Raw genomic sequence first — 14,231 nt, forward strand, 5'->3', positions numbered from 1 at the left:
CCGAGTCGTCACAAAGACAAATGAAAGACTGAGGAGAGAAGCACTGTTTAAGGCAGGGAGAAATAGGAGAGCAATTATGTATCTCACACCTCGATTGTAACAGTTCTGTAGTTTGTATGGAGTTAGATTTATTCACCAGAATATATGAATTTGTCATTAATGGTTTAATGGAAGAATAACACAGTTTCGAATTATCTTTCAGAAAATGAGATACTACAATTTCAAGGCCATATTCTGCCACCCTTACTCCATGAATAGCCTCATTGAAATTGGTGCAGCTACTGGCAGAAGATAGTACTACTCAGCATGAGTAAAAATAGCAAAATCGGGCCCTTATGCTTAATTCTCATGATAGATGAGTGAAAGAGCATGAAATGGTACAATGGAAATCTGCTTTTGTGGCAGGGATCGTGGGGAATGGTATACGTGCAATCAATTCTTACTGCAGTCTTGTCATCTTTCTTGTATGCAGTGATCTGGCAACGTTACATGAACGACGGATTGGATGGGTGTTTTGATTTTGATGATGATTTGCATTTCTCAGTCATAGAACTCAAAGCCCTTTAGAAAAGTGGGTAAGCAATATTAACCCCATTTTACAAACAAGATAACTGAGGCATAAGAGTTAAATGATTTGCCACAAAACACAAAGCAAAGCAAACAGTGGCATTAGAAGGAGAACCTAGAAGTCTCAACTCGTGACCCACTGTCCAGTCCATTAGATAACAGCAGCCATCATCAATTGCCAGTCACATTTCCTAAAGTTCAGCTACAGAAGAGCTGTGAGGCCAGGACACATTTCAAAATGTCTTATCAACACTGTTCATATTTGAAAGGGTAGGCCTTTCTTGTATTGCTGAAAGGCCCCCTCAAAACTATTGAAAGTATTTTCCTAGTAATAATCATTGACAATAGCCATCTGTCTTGGATGGTTTAGACATAACACATCCTGCATCATGGCAGGGGGTTAGATTCTTTCCTTCTTACCCTATGATTCTATTTTAAAAAGTGGTATTTGTAAGAATATGTTTATCTGTTCAGTATGCAACATGTTTTAACATAACTGCTATTCTCATGCTGCATATTTAGTTACTATTGTATAACTGCAGTAAGTGATCAAGTAAAGGGGAGGGGATAGTGACAGAGAGAAACCACGTTTGAGCGGTGAATATAATGGCTGCAGCATTTTTGTAGAAGTGGAAGATACAGGTTTTATCTGGGCATATTTTACAATGGTCTCCCAGATTATGTGTAAGTAATTCCATCTACTGGAACGACCTAGTTTATGTAGAGTAAATTGGGAAGGAAAACAGAGAATGAAGAGGCGTAAAGCTTTATGAAAGCAGGAGGATTTGTTCCTCCATTCTGTTCTGTGTGAGAGAGGATTAAAAGCATGGGGTTACATAACAGCTGGTCACAGGAAAAGTAACTACAGTCTAGTCTTATCTACAGTAGTAGTTAATAGTTATGAATGAGTTCCTCTAATCTGTTGATATTAACAATTTGGCACACGTTTGAAAACTTTCTCTAGTCTAATGCTCATTGGGATGACTGATCTTCATCAGGCAAGTAACAGCAATTGCGATACAGACCCAGGAGACAGAAGCTCACAATATCAAAGGCATTTTAGACAGACAAGGTAAAAACAAGTAATATTTTGTTAATTTGTTTTGAGCCACATTTTACTTTTGAAAGAGCTTGTCTTTTTGGTTTTGTGTCACTGATTAATTCAGTGTATGCCTAGATCTTGTAATCCTGTATGGTAACTTTGTTTGTTTGATAGTGAAAACTGGATATATTGATCGTGATTTAAACTACAGTATATGTTCACCTAATATGCTGCTGTAGGTACAGAATATTAATGTCTCAATTCATCTGTTGTTTCAGTGTAATATGTATATGTCTACAGTATTTTCCCCCTGAAAGGCATTTTCTGATTTTTTTAGTCTCTGCATTCTTCCCCTTCCCTTTAGTCAGCCTTCCTGATCAGTGTTGAAATCATTAGCTCATTCAGTGATCCTCAAATCACGGATGGTTCAATATAAATTTGTTGAAGGGTTTGGTTTTATAGTATATGAATTGGTCAAAATTTCTATGACAGTCAAGTGGAACAATTTCCTTACATATGGTTAGTTTTCACTAATCCAGCAAATTTCTAGAGGATCCATTCATATGGTCTGTTAATTAATGGAATGTTTTGATGGATTTGAGCTAGACAGGTTTTAGGTTTTTTTCCCCTGATACTGCATATCTGTGGAGTAAGCACGTAGTACAGAAGAGCTTAAATCTTCCTGTATCTTTGATGTGATTCAAGCCCATTCATTCTCATGCTTCACTAGTGGAGCAAAATATTGACCATACATGTATTTATGCATGCTACTAGGCACTATATTGGGCAGGTGCGGAGCATATTTTGATGGGATCTCAGATTGTTGCTATTATGAAATGTTGTGAGAGAGCAAGGGGTGATCAAATATGTTAAAAACCATTTAAAAAAGCTGTGTTTAAGACTACCCAGCTGTGTCACTACCCAGTCTTGACCATGGTTTCTAAAACTGATTTTAATATGGCTTAGCATTTGTATTGTCTCTAAACCATTTTATCCCAGAACACTTTTAAACTGTGTTTCAAACCACTTCAGGAAGCACTGGATTAATATTAAACGGATAGGGTTTTTTTATTCTACTGAGGTGAAACCATTAGTAATGCAGTATATATATATTACTCTCCAGTCCCACAATGAGTTCCCATGCCACTTGATGTTACTTTTTGTTGGGATGACTGCCGCCTCCAGTCAGCTGAGAAACATTTTTTTTAAAAACGTTCTTGTGAATTTAGTGCTGCTACAAAGCACCAGATTGACAACTGTTGGATTGAAGTCCCCCATTTATCCACAGAGCAAGTGGAGCTTTTACCACAATTACCATGCAAACTCCGTCTTGCTTCCCTACCAATGCACCTCAGTTCTAAATAGGAGGGACCATCCACCGCTAGCAGTGAGAGAGAGTGTTTAGGCTTCTTGCCCATTTAGTCCTTGGTCTCTCTGTTGAGACTGCCAACAAGAAAGCGAGTTAGCGGTGGTGACAAATGTGGACATTTGTCTAATTGGAAACTGGCCTAAGAACATCAAACTGATTTCACACAAGCCACAAAAACAGCCATTAGATGGCAACAATTTTTGGTCATTACCAGCCTGGGCTGGATTAAAATCTGTCATTGAGGAGTAAAGAGAGATTATATACATTACTAATCTCTTGAGCTATCCAGGCTCCCCTGTAAAACCAGTTTCAAATTTAAGTCCTTTACATAGGTGTCGCAGTGTATACCCAAGATGGGCCTCTCAACATGTGAACCCATCAGACTGCTGAGCAGATTGGTGCAGCTTTTCTTATAAAGCAAGAGGTTTTAAAGATTTTCCTTTCATCCTTCTCCTGTGAGGAAAAGACTCTCAAAACAGGCCTTAATTTGGATAAAAACATTGACATGAGATGAATATTATCAAATTCATTTAAAATTAGCTTAAATGGACTGTTTTGTGTTCTGTAGTTTACTAGAGTTTAGCAACTTTTAGATTCAAGAGCAACAGTATTGAGAAACCGCTATGGGCACCTGCTTAATTGTCACATTTTAGAGGCACCTATTTATGCGTCTTGGTGTAGGTGTCAGCTTGGATTTCTCAGTTTTTGTTTTTGTGCAATTCTCAGAATTTGTGGATTTCCGACAACAGATTTCCCAACAGGTTTTGCTAAAAACTGTTACACTAACTAAATATTTTGTCAGGGGATCTTTAGTAGTGGCATAAATAAAGATGTTGTTGAAATATTCTTAGAAAGCATATATTATTTATAAGTGTGCTGTGTCAAATCAGTCTTGTAAACAAAGCAAGAGGTCAGTTGCCAGTACACTGTAGTAAACTTTAGCTATTATGAAACAGGGAGCAAAACACTTTCAGCTGTTAAAAACAAAAGGCCAAATCCTCAGCTGTTGCAAATTGGCTTACCATCATGGATTGGAGCTTTGCAGATTTACCCTAGGTGAGGCTGTGGCCCCCCAAAATACAGGGAAACATGTTTTGTTGATTTGAGAGCTGTAATTGTGCTAAATAAGACCCTTGTGGTCATCTCACACCAAAGTAAACAAAATACTACTTACACAGTTTGCCAACACTACCCACACTTTTAAAAATAGACTTTACAATCATTTTGCTTTTTATAACTGTGTCACTTTGCTATTCGCTTTATTCATTTGGTTATTCCTAGAGTGCCCACTGCGGTAATTGCTTTTTCCTTTTACGCTCCTAGATTTTCCTCTACGTATTAGGAAGCTCTTGTTTTTCAAGTTAAGAAGCCTTTGATTTCAGAGGTATTTCAGTTAAGCAATATGTTATTTCCCTGGCTTTCTTTCAAGAAAACTGACCATGCTCCAGTGTTACAAGGGGGTTCTGCAATTAATAGCTGAACTAATTTTGACATAGCTTTCTAGAATCTGCCTTTTATTTTTGTCTTTCTCATGTAGTTGTTTAAAAATCAATGGCAGTTATAGAGTAGCAGATGAGACAGGAATGAGTTAGCAGTTACTTATTGGGATTCCTTCCAGGAAGAGAAGGTGGAGTTTTAAACTGATCTCCTCAGGCTTTTTAGAATAAGAGTCTAGGCAAGTAACTATTGTATGCTGAATCTTTGTGGAAACCATTGAAAGACACGTCAGGGAAATATCAATAAGTGATGAGTAGAAATCAGATTTTTTTTAAAGGTTGTCTTTAGTGATTTTCTCATATAACAAATACATTACAAAAATGTGGATATTAAAAATATTTTAACATGCTGTAAATTGTTAATACATTGGTCCTGATTTTGATTTACCTTTATTAACACTTTCACACAGGTGTAACTCATTGACTTCAGTGGAGTTACTTCTGGTTATCACCAGTGTGAGAGGAGGAGTCCTCTTTTAGTTGCACTGTGCAAATACGTGTGCATGGTATACTTTGCACTAAATACCTACATGTAAAAAAAAAACTCGTTTAAATCAGCTGTTCATTGATATTGCTGTGATTGCAATGATCTGATGTCAAATAATCATAATGATAGTACTTGCTTCTTCAAGGTCACTGTGATTATAGACATCATAAAACCTGATTTGCATAAAATGAAACTATACCCCTTGATTTTGCAGCTTTCACACTTTAAAAACTTTCTTCAGATGATTATTCCTTCATAAGGACTGCACGATTTGTTCCCAGAACAAAAATACTCCTTAAACATTGCACTGTATTTATTCAAAGCACATTACAAAAATATACTTAGCAAGTTAATGACAAGCAGATAGATTTTACAGGTCAGGCATTTTGATTTTTTTTTAGATAACATTTGTTTTCATTTATCTAGTGTTTAATACTGCATTCAGATTTAAAATTTGTGACAGAACAGCCATGTGCTTTCACTGATGTGAGTCAGAACAAACATTTTAACTTCTCCAAATCTTATTTGTATTGAAAAGCAAATATTTTATTTATATTTTATTTTAGTTTTAGCAGTAAAAGCCCAGTTCTGTAGTTCTCCTAAATGGTATTTGCATTTGATTCTTTCTGAGAAATCCAGAAATGTCTTATATGAAAGCATCAAAGAACAATAGATGCTTTTGATTTAGGGACTGATCTTCTAAGGGATAGAATTTCAGAACCACATGCCGTAATGCCTATGCAATACTGTGTGCAGGTACCACTGTTGTGTGTGTGAATCAGGTATTTGTAGATCTTCAGCTACGTGTCTAAATTGTCATTTGCACAAGCAAATGTCTGATTTATCCCCAGTAATTGTACATGCAAGTTGGAGCCATGATCCGAAATCCCATGGAGTCAATGACAAGGCCCTGCGTACATCCTTGCATGTGTATTTGGGTGTACAACTGCATGATTCTGCCCTCTTCAAAATTTGACCCATTATTCCATAATATCTGGATTTAATATTTGTAGCGGGAGAGGGGTTAGGGCAGGGGTTCTCAAACTTGTTTTGCTGGGACCTCCTTTGAAAATATTTCAGGCTGTGACGACTGCCTCCCTTCCATGCCACCTTTACTTCTTTACTTACCTCCCTTCGCAACTGGGCACCCAGCCAGCATCCGCCACTCTTGCGACCCCACCCTCTACAATAGTCTGGTCATCCCCCTTTTGAGACAGGACCCCCCAGTTTGAGAAACACCAGGTTAAGTATACTTGAATGTGAAATTGAAAACCTAACCATATGAGATCAGGAGGGAGTTAAAGCTGCATCTTTCCTACCAGCCTGCACAATCAACACAAACCAGAAGTCCAAAAAGAATGCTTTAAAACATCAGTCTTATAAGAATGTTACTTGTTAGTCATCTGGCTATATTTAAACTAAATGTGTAAATTCTTGCATATGCAAACATTCTCTCTCTCTTTCTCTCTCTCTCTCTCTCTCTCTCTCTCTCTCTCTCTCTCTCCTGTACATGCTGGGCAAGGACTATTAATTTGAAATATTAACATGAATCAGACATCTGGGTGTTGGGGGAGGAGAGTTTTTCGCTGAGGCATAAACAGTTTAAACTCTGGTCCGGAGCTCCTTTATGACTTAGCTTTTTCCTTTTTTTAAAGGCGGATTTCAGAATGTGTAGAGCAACTAGGAACATATGAACGTAAGTAATTGGGTATATTGCATTTGTCTGTCATAATGAGTGTTTGTATGAGAGCTTTATTCCAAGGTTAGAATTAGAAATATGGATGATTCTTTCTATTATTTTATAGTTTTAAATGCTGCAGTTAGACAGGGTCTGGACTTTTCAGAAATAGGATGATGTTGTTCTGGAGTTTTTCAAAGAGCTCATATAAAGAATGGGTTTCCCAAAATTAATTTAATTTAATTTAAAGTGTCAATCTGTAACTTAAAATATTTTTATGAACTGAAACAAAGTTAGGTGCCGATGGTTACTAAGGAAGAGAATTAAAAGAGCAAATACCATTTTAAAATATAAAGGGATTTAAGAAAATCCTGCTTTATGTTATGCTGAAGTGTAACTTGAGTTTTTCTGTAGGCTTTGTAAATCGTTCTGTTCTAAAATAGATGGCGCAGAGAACACAGGATAAAACACCATTTTATTGGTCCTCATGATCCTTTTGTAAAAAGCATTTATGTGAGTTTTTTTAGGTTTATCCAGCACGTAGAAAGGCATATGATTGTTAATTAAAGTCCCTGGTTATAATTCTGTCCTCATGCCCATGATTGCGTATGTGAGAGCAAAATTTGTTTTCTTGTCTCAAAATGTGAACAAAACTCTTTTATATTTGGAGCAGTTCAACTTTCATTGGTCTTTTCCCCTAATCTAGTCATAATCCAGGTATCCTTTTCTTCTGGTTGGGAAGGAGATATCGCTTTCTGAAGTGATGAGGCCAACTTTAATTGCTAATTTATTTAAAAGATAATTCTTTCACATAGTGATTCATAAATGCTTGTAACAAAGTCCCATTCCTGTAGTATGTGGCTGCTCTTTACAAGGGTTAGATTTAAGAGCAAACATTTATCAAATGATTAATCCCCAAATGGAAACAGCCTTCATATGCCGTTGAAGCCTGCACCATCCATGCATCATTAGTAGCACTGTCAGGTCTTCTGCTGAGGGAAATGTATGTAGAAGGATATTGGCCAGGTGGGTTATTGAGGCATTTTGGCTTCTTTTGAAGCATTTGATATAGATCATTATCATATGTCTAGATGGATCTTAGTCTGTTCCAGTTTTGGCAATATCTGTGATCCTGTGGTCTGCTTGTTTTGGATAAGTTTATAGTAATCATAGAAATGTAAGACTGGAGGGGACCTCAAGAAGTCATGTCCATCCCCCAACACTGAGGCAGAACCCAGTATACCTAGTACACCATCCTTGATCGGTGTTTGTCTAATCCATTCTTAAAAACCTCCAGCGATGGGGATTCCACAACTTCCCGTGGAAGCCTATTCCAGAGCTGAATTATCCTTATAGTTAGAAAGTTATTCCTAATATCTAACCTAAATCTCCCTTGATGCAGATTAAGCCACTACTCCTTGTCCTGACTTCAGTGAACACGAAGAACAATTGATCCCTGACTTCTTTGTAACAGCCCTTACCATATTTGAAGATTATCAGCCCCAACCCTCAGTCTTCTTTTCTCAAGACTAAACATGCCAATTTCTTTCATCCTTTCCTCATAGGTCATGTTTGAGGATATTGAGGTAGCTTTGTCTATGATTAGCTTTTCAGCAGCATTCTGAATAGCTATGAGCAGGGCACTCCATTTGTCAAGGCCAGAGGAAAAGGATGTTGCAGTAATTGAGACAGGAGATAAAATGAGAGCCCGGACAAGAGTTTTAGCTGTGTGAATGGCCAGGAAAGGCTGTATTTTAGGTACGTTATACAGAAAGACAATTCAAGATGTAATCATAGTCTGGGTGTGAGAACCTAGAGAAAAGTCAGGTGATGCTCATTTTATGGGCCTGAGAGACAGGCAGGATTGTGGTGTTTCCCACAACGATGGAAAAAGGAGGTGGCAAGGTGGCTGGCTTGGGGGAAATATTATGAGCTCAGCTTTAGCCATTTTAGCTGTTGAGCTTGACTTGATGGGCAGACATCCATGAGGAGATGTCAGAGAGACAGGTTGAGATTTTAGTTTGGACAGAAAAAAACAAGCTTGGAGTGGGAAGGTGTATCTGTGACTCGTCAGCACAGAGAGGTAGTAGAAATTGTTTGTGGCTGGCATATGGTGTACAGGAAGAAAAAAAGGGGGGCAAAGGGCACGGCCCTGTCGAATCAATGGTGTCAAAGGCCACTGACAGGTCAAGGAGGACGAGGGTGGAGTAATGGTTCTAAACTTTGGCTAGGGAGAGGTCACTAGAGACTTTGGCAAATGCAGTCTCAATTGTGTATTCCAAATCTCTGCCTTCCTGAAACCTTCCCTTCCCACTCCCATCAGACCCTCCCTGCACTCTATAGAAACTATTCCCCAATCCCTTCCCTCCCAATATCGCCAGTGTTCCCCACTCCCAGGTAACCTGGATCTCCTACCCAACCCTCCCCAACCTACAGCATCAATGCTGGGCCCTCCATATGCTTTTCCAGTCTCCCACTCCCCCAGCCCATCCTGCTACCAGTTCTCAGGTAGTCCTATTGACTCCCTCCCTCCTCTTCCTTCCACTGTACCGACCTTCCCTCTAGTCCTAATCCTCCACTCTCCCCTTCCTTTTACTGCTTTCAGCCCTCCCTGCTTTGTGGCATGCCAGGAGTACCAGCTCCCCATCATCTTCTCCCCTCCCACTGCTCTCTGTTCACTCTTTTCGCAAGCACTCCTGAAAGCATCATCAGTTCTATACAATTTGATAAGTCCAGCTAGTTTTCAAGTGTATTAAGTCCTCTGGCTGAGCATGTTTTGCCAAGAAAGTCTCTGAAGGGTCTGCTCTCTTGTGTTCCTGTAAAGAATTGATGTAACTCCCCTTAATAGTAATAATTGATCATGAGTTTTGCATGTAAATCATCCAACCATCAATGGGAGAACAGATCCCTAAGGGTGTTTTGGTGTTAAAGGTAAAAGTGGCAAAGCCTGAATCTTAAATCATGGTGTGGATGTGTGGTGTTACACCATTAAAACCATTTTCCAGACCATAGTTTCAGGTTACATTTGTAGAAACAGTGAATTTCTGTGAAGACTGAAATTAATGAGTAATGCTATAAACTTTGCAAACAGTAAAGTACTATATGCAGAATAGGAGAAAACAATCAGTCATTTCATCAGACTTTAAAATGTAGTCTGTTGCCAGAATTTTTGGGATTTACTGAATTGCATGAGTCCCCCTATAATTCCAACATTGTTGGAAAAATGAATCCACTGTGTATTGATAGAGCTCTTTCATGAAAAAGGAAAACTATTTTGTAATATGTGTTCATGATGCTTCATACTTTAAAAGTGCCCTTTGATTACCTGCGTGTGATTGTGACTGTAGCAAAAGTGGAATTTGCTAGCGTGTATCAGAAAAAAATGTGTAAAAAGAGCCACTGTAATATGAAGATATATTTGAGATGTCTTTTTTGTTTGCATTGGACCTGATTGCATGAATTATGAGGGAAGAGGCGGATGCGCAATGTTTTGTACATAAAAATGTTCTGCAGGTAATTTTTGACTGTCATGATCAGGGTTGTAGCTAATAATTTGCAGTTTGTACATATGTTGGATCTATTCATTGATCTAAATTAATATACATGTTATCTCCTAAAGTTCATATGCAAGATGCTCATTAGCCCATGGTGCTTATTAAAACAAAACACGTCAGTCGCCATAAAAGAATGATTCCACGAAGAACTAAACAATGCACTTTGTAGTATATGCCTATCTACAGGATACCTTGGATAACTTCTGTCTTATGTTCAAAAGAGAAGGCACTAAGGAGCAAGGGCTATGCTGCTGCTGTTCTGCTTGTGTAGAGATCTGCAGAGGATGGAGAGATTCACTTAATGTGAAGCACTGTACATCACAGCGTTCCAGAAAAATGTGGAAAATCCCTCTATTTAAAGAGAGAGAAATCCACCAGCCCCAACGATGCCTGGCAGTATGCCTGAATCTGAATCCTTCTCGTGCTGTCAGATATTGCTTAAGGCACAAACAGGGCTCTGTCATCTCTCTCTGTTCCAGCTGCTCTTTGCATGTTCTCTGTTGTTCAGTCACGTAAGTTTTCCCTCTCACAGTAGTGTTTGACAAAGGGAATCTTTTGACTGGCACCTCTTGACTGTTCTTCCAGCTGCTCAATGGCTCACCTGCAGATGCTCTGGCCTTATTAACACATGTCCCAAGTATTTCCATCTTAGTTTTTGGTTGATTTTAATTTTGAATCTTCCTACTGTTGAAGTATGTAGTATTAACAAAGTTTTTTGTCTGAGAATTTCCTTAGGTTTTTCCAAATGTTTAACAATTGTTTAATGACAGAAGACTCTGTGGATCTTAGAAACTGCTCAGACTGTGGAACTTAGCTGAAAATAAGGAATACAATTTAAAAGCAGAAGTCAAAGGCTTCGTAGGTCACAAAGCAAAATAAAATTCCTTCACATAGCTCTTGTGTCAGAATTAGAGCCCTGTATTTGTTGTCCAGAATTACCAAACATTCTAGAGAGTGTATTGTGCAATTTGTGATTGTGTAATATTCATAACAAGGCTAAAAATGGAAAAGGGCAGCATTACAGGGCAGGCATATAGAAGACAAAAGATTATGTAGAGGTTCTGCATTTTTTAAAAATGATTGAAGGAAGTTACTTTTTTAAAATAATGAATATTTGAAGTAATTACATATTAAATATTTGGAACAACCATTGGCAATAAAAAAGATGATTATTTGATACAGGACTGAAAATATAAGAGATCAAACATCAGTGTTGTGTGCGTAAATTGGGCAGAAGTTTTAGTAACAATAGCTTCAGATTTGTAACAGCTCACTTTTTTGCTGTATGTATTTGAGAGGCAATTAATTTTCTCTGTTTAACGATAGCTCCACTTACTGACTGCAGGCAGAGAATCAGTGTGGTTCATGCACTGTATAATATCATATCATTCCCCCTCTAGTAAAGGCTATATATTACTGGTACTGAACACGGAACCACTTTTATGCTTGAGTGAACAAAGAATGATAGTTTCATGTTTATTCTGACTGGCTTATATAGAAAATAGAAAAGCAGCCTCTTCCCCATCTTTATTAGTTTGATACAATTTACTCTAAAGATTTGTTTTGCCGATGTAATTTTCATATGTATCGTGTATATATTATTATTTTTAGAAAGGCCTTCCATTGCGAAGCATAGGAAGGAGCAAAGCAGACCAAAAAGAGGGAAGTTCATAAAAGATACAGAGAAGAAATAATCTAGCAGGCTTCGATTTCTCCCAAACCCACTGAAACCTCTCTGCACCAACTCCGTTTTGTTTGTTATGACTCCAGAGGCAGCCAAGATGCAGCCTGAGAATCAGTGCAGTCTGCTGGTACTCGGTCCGGTTTCCCATATTTTAGCTATGAAGGAGCCGTCTGGGGAACCCAAAACTCCAGAGGTTTCATTCTGGTCAAATTTACATCAGTTGAACTCCACTGGTTTCACACTTGTTTACACTGGTGTGAGATCAGAACCGGGCCCCAGATCTGCTATTTCTCTCTAATGGCGCTATATGAGAGAGAGAGAGAGAGAGAGAGAGAGAGAGAGAGAGAGAGAGAGAGTGTGTGTGTGTGTGTGTGTGTGTGTGTGTAACTTTTTTTTTAGGTCATGTTATGCTAGTATTCTATACAATCATCTGGAATTATTTCCCTATAAGTGCAGGCAGAGAAGAGAAAGTTGAACTCAGTTGGCAAGCAATTTCTATCCCCCTCTCAAGGAAGATAAGAGCATGAGCAAATATTCTGTTTTTCATGTGCTCATTTTTGACTAACAGTTTTGTGAAAATTAGTGCAGAGATTGGGCTGCTGACAAGTTGTCAAGATGGCCTGTTAAATAGCAAATTTTAGATCCCCCTGGTTTTAATTCCACTTTCCTGCTTTTTCATCACTCTTCTGAATCCCGTCTTTGTCCAAGAAAAATCTATTTCTGCAGTACAGCCAAATAATCCATATCAAAAAGAAGTTGTTGGGCTAGCAGCTTATTGAAGCACAGATCAGCACAACTGGGGGCAGGGCCAATGCGGGTGATGACTTATTCACTGCTGTCAAATGGGGGAGCAATGTGTAACCCCCGACCCCACCACTGAAATCAGAGGTAGGGCACTTACAATCAGCAAGTGATGCTTATTCTTCCACTCTTGACCCTCTCTGGTCCATAAACGTCACTGTTCCTCGCTGAGGCTCCCCGCCATTCATGAGGTACTGCTCTACACACTGGAATTGTCTACTTTTTCCTGCTGTCAGACAGTGGGTTTAGATTCCATTTGATCCTCTCCTTCCCATCCAGATCTTTCTCAGGTCTGTTATTTTATAGCTTGAGGATATATTGTTTCTTGCTCTTTGGCCTTTCTTTCCCATGAGTTAGAGAAGTCATTTATCTGCCACATCCCCTCATTCTTAAGTGATGCTAAATGTTACTGCCCTCTTCCTTTGGTCCCAGTTGTGCTATATAGACAACAGACCTGTGGTGAAGCCACAGTGACCCAGGGAGACCTCAAGGAGGAATTCCTTCCCGTAGTTCTCCAGCATATGGAGGGAGCACTGCTACATTCCTTCAGGGGGTGCATTATCCCCCAAATCTCCACCCACCCGTGTGGTCAACCAGCTGTGCTCACCAGTGCTTGAGGACCTGCTCCCACCCCTTCTCATCTTTTTGGGGATATCTCATGCCCCAGAGGCACATTCACAGACTGCAGTTGTGCTAGGCTACTAAACAAAGGCCCCATGAATGTGTGCTCCCCCCAGTGTCACATCAGAAACCAGTTCCACCGTGTTAACTGCTTCCTTCCTAGGTACAGATACAAAATACGCACAGGGGGTGCTAATGCTAATTCTTGTAACGTGCTGTTGTTCCCTCTGTATTTTTTTCTCATTTATTTTAATCTCTTGTGTGGAGGTAGGAATCGTAAAGGTGTAGACAAATATTTTGCTGCTTTTCATTTTTAAGGAGAGTCTTTTGGCATGTTCTCAGGATGTCTTAAGAAATGACAGCAAGGAAAAACATTTAGAAAGGCGTGCAATTAGAGGCATACATTCCTTTTCTAACTATTCTGTAGTATAGAATTAGGCCAGGCCACACCCATTCTAAGTGTGTGTTTCCTGCTTAACTCATGTTTCTCAGCATAGTTCCAGATGGGAATTTCTTTGGGGAATTTAAAGGGACACTGTCACCTTAAAACGAAGATGTTGTTTTATTATCTTGGTTACACTTTAGACTACTAAGGTTGGAAGAATTTTAAATATCTGATGCACTTTGTTCCATTTTTGCTGATTGTTTTTGTTGCCTCTCTGGTCTTAAATGGTGAATTAAGCTAGTCACTTTCATTTTTTTTAGTTAGTTTTACTTTCCTGTGTTGCCAAACACTGTAGGGAAATGTGTAATTCTAAACAAAATTCCATTTAATTAATTCATGAGAATTTTCCATTAATATTATGTTTTATAAAACCTCCTGACCTAAACTACCTGATAATGGCCTTTAAAAACAAGCAATTAAATGATCAAATTTGTATTGGGATAAGGAAGAAGGCCATAGTATCGCTATGAGAGTTGGCAGGAGTCAG

At 38.7% G+C, this 14,231-nt stretch overlaps 1 protein-coding gene across 1 annotated transcript in view; it reads left to right on the forward strand.

Annotated features, from left to right (window-relative positions):
• The first annotated feature begins 1,546 nt into the window (after window positions 1-1,546).
• KCTD20 (potassium channel tetramerization domain containing 20) overlaps window positions 1,547-14,231 on the forward strand; it is a 28,665-nt gene continuing 15,980 nt past the window's right edge. The window contains exons 1-2 of the mRNA XM_067531870.1: window positions 1,547-1,639; window positions 6,617-6,657. The gene's annotated coding sequence lies outside the window, so the exon portion shown is untranslated. The remainder of the gene's footprint in view (window positions 1,640-6,616; window positions 6,658-14,231) is intronic.

Source organism: Emydura macquarii, unplaced genomic scaffold (assembly GCF_026122565.2).
Source record: "Emydura macquarii macquarii isolate MOO-44397 ecotype Brisbane River unplaced genomic scaffold, CSIRO-AGI_Emac_v2 contig_3220, whole genome shotgun sequence".
NCBI lineage: Eukaryota > Metazoa > Chordata > Testudines > Chelidae > Emydura > Emydura macquarii.